Raw genomic sequence first — 3123 nt, forward strand, 5'->3', positions numbered from 1 at the left:
CCACCTTCACCTACAAATTTATTCAGAATAGGATAGATGATTATTCATACCTTGTTTGAGCAATCATTGTTGCCTGGAAGTGATATCTTGGCGTTTGAGTCTTTTTCCTTTAACGTCATGCTTAAAAGGATGCCAGCTTATATCAGTCTTATGATTGATAGCTTTAAATAAGGCTGTGGGGCTGTAATGTTGTGTGATCCATTATTTTGATGAATTATCTTGTCCTGCACTTCCTAGTCTTTGGTTCTTTTGATGTGCAAAAATAGATGAAGTCTGTTCCTTTGCTTTCTTGTTGCAGCCTCACTGGTCCACCATTAGATTTTATGTTGAGCTTTGTCCAATGACGGTGGCGTTCAATAGTGGCGAGTTGCTTTGTGTAGGTGACAGCAAACAGAATAGGAACCCCTCCGTTTTCTGGAAATGATGCTTGAAACTTGTAAATATATGATTAGGTATTGAAGAACGTACAAGCATAGTGCAATATGGGTTTGCGTAGCCATCAACAGAGAGCCAGAACTCACGACCCGGGACTCAGAACAGGGGCTTGCATTTGGTTGATCTTGTTAACATGTTAATATTGGAATCAAATGTTGATACTTTATGATCCTTATTTTTCAATTAGCATAGATGTGACAAGGTTGGAATGGGATTACTGTAGTTAACTAACCTTGTTTTGCAGCTTAATATACATCTATTATTTGGATTCTAAGAGTAGCGGGCAATGCGAGCTGAATTTCATGTTGGACTACCATGAATAACATAGATTGCCTTAACTCTGAACTTCTTGGAGAAAGAGCAGCTCAAGTTCTCATTGTTTTCAGTCAGTGAAAATGCATAGAATGGACAATGAAAGCCCCGTTGCAGTTGCTTGGTGCTTGGTTTGACCTAGCAATCACTTATTATTTGGTTCTCTTCATCAGTCTGTGTCATTGCGAGGGATTACCAACTTGGCTTAATTGCTGTAAGATTTTAAAAAAATCTAAATGACTATGAGATATGCAAATCATTTCAATGCAATTTGACGATGATTAAAGAGAGAAGAAACAGAGATAAGTAAATTGGGGTTGATTTGGTTGGAACCTAATGCTATGTTGGAGGGTTTCAGATGTAGGCTGTTCCTGAAATGAAACTTGATATAATTCTCCATGCTGGCAAACAAATCAGCACACAATTCAAGCAAAATAACAATTCTCAGCACATGATGACACACTAAGACATACGTGAGGATTGAGGTACGAATTGGAAAAGATAAATGTAAGACAATAATGCTCCTTGACTATCGCAAAAATGTTTAGCACAAACTACTTCATCATTGTTTCGGTTTCACTATAAACATCCCACAATACTAGACAGATTCTCACTGGAAAGGTCTTACTCGTGAAATCGGGACATAACAGGCTTCCAGTCCAGAGTTCCAACACTTTCTCTAAGCAACCAGAGCGCTTTGTCACGAGGTCATTACTCTCTCCCTCATAAACCGGCTTATAAGGGTGTGCAGCACACCCGCTTATAAAGAGCTCAGGACCTCCCGTTCTTGTCTGATGTGGGATAAATGTACTTTTCTTGTGATACTCTCACCCACCCAAATCGGCAACGCCCCTGTTGCCGTCGATCACCCTGTCTATCCCGTTGGGTCCCACTGGGCCAGGCGCTTGGCATGGTCAGAACGAGGATCGGTCTGCTCTGATACCATTTTGTCACGGAGTCATTACTCTCTCTCCCGTAAACCGACTTATAGGGATGTGCAGCACACCCACTTATAAAAAACCCAAAACCTTCCGTTCCTGTATGATGGATAGAGGCGATAGCTTGCCGTGGTTGACTTGCTGCAGAGAGAGGATAAAATAGTGAACAATCATGTTGGAGAAAGGAAAATGGTAAAGCTTCAATTGACAGACAAAGATGCAAAGAACTAATTATTTCCAAACAGGAGGGAGCTTCTTGGTCTTCTTGTAATAACGAGCGAGCCGGTGAATTCTGCTCTTCACAAGAATCAACCTGAACTTGGAATCTTTATCCTTCCTATTCCTCTCCGAATGCATCCGAATCGCCACCGCCTTCTTTATCAAATGGTAAAGATCTTCAGCAATCTCCGGCGCCAATCCTACCCCAATTTAACAATCCTCAAACGCATAAATACCACTGCAGATACAACATTTTCGTATCTGAAAAGAAAGGAAAAGTTTTTCCGTAAGCTTTGAGAATGAGCAATACCGTGAGAGTCAGGAAGGATGACACCAATTGTGATGGAGTCAAGCCTTTCTTGGCAAATTTGCAGATGTTTTCGTCCACCTGAATTTCAAAAACAAGTTAGAAATCGAGGAGAATAAAAAGAAAGGGAAAAATGGGATTATTTTCGTTTATTTAGTTATAGGCGTTTACGTCTTGAGAGGAGATTTTGAGCCAGGTGGGAGGGGTGCGTCTGTAGGGTAGTGCAGACTCTGAAATACCCTTCCTGTTACAACAAAAAAGACCGGATGAGATTTAGCGTTAAATAATTAGTTTTAAGTGAGAGATTAAGTGAAGAGAGTTAGCAAGTGCGGGGCTGACCCGCGACTATGCATGCGACCCATGGTGACTAGTTATGGAGAGGGCGGGGGGCGGGGGGCGCTTGGGTTGCGTTTCGGAGGCCGACAATCCAGAAGCACGAAGTGTAACCCTATCATTCAAGTTGGGGTCTATATACCTAGGAAAGGGTTTTCAACTTTCAGGGATAAGCTGTTAGTCAGCAACGTCGTTTAAGTTTAGATCCATGCTTTTGCATGATAAATTGTCAAACTTTTTACGAACACATTTTCTTATATTTTTGGTATTCGGTTTTCTCTTTGAGACAAGTAGGATGGAAATTCCTTCATAAAATTATAAACAAAAATTAAAAGAATGAACAATCTATTGTAACGGGTACAATCTATCTATTTCGAAGGATGGTAGTTATCAGATCCTGCAGGATTCAAAAGGTCCCAGATGCACAACATATTATTTGAATTCAATAAAAGCAAGAACTTTGAAATAATGCAACAGGTAAGACATTTTGAACGGAAACCACAGGTTGGTCTGCAACAATTGCTTGTATGAACAACAACGATGAGAAGAAAGTGCTAATTTATGGTCTATTTTACACCA

The 3123-nt window shown here is 40.5% G+C and overlaps 1 long non-coding RNA gene across 2 annotated transcripts; it reads right to left on the bottom strand.

Moving 5' to 3' along the window:
* Nucleotides 1-1166: 1166 nt before the first annotated feature.
* Nucleotides 1167-2620, bottom strand: LOC110419843 (uncharacterized). Of its 2 annotated transcripts, XR_002445492.2 has the most exons (4): nucleotides 2551-2620; nucleotides 2383-2455; nucleotides 2215-2292; nucleotides 1167-2104 (listed from the first exon to the last, which is right to left on the bottom strand). It is a non-coding gene; the product is annotated as an uncharacterized LOC110419843 (long non-coding RNA). The 2 variants fall into 2 exon arrangements; XR_002445491.2 differs by lacking the exon at nucleotides 2551-2620 and having other exon boundaries at nucleotides 1168-2104; nucleotides 2383-2519.
* Between the last annotated feature and the right edge of the window lie 503 nt (nucleotides 2621-3123).

This window comes from Theobroma umbraticum, unplaced genomic scaffold (genome assembly GCF_002168275.2).
Source record: "Theobroma umbraticum cultivar Fairchild unplaced genomic scaffold, ASM216827v3 scaffold_30.0, whole genome shotgun sequence".
Taxonomy (NCBI): domain Eukaryota; kingdom Viridiplantae; phylum Streptophyta; class Magnoliopsida; order Malvales; family Malvaceae; genus Theobroma; species Theobroma umbraticum.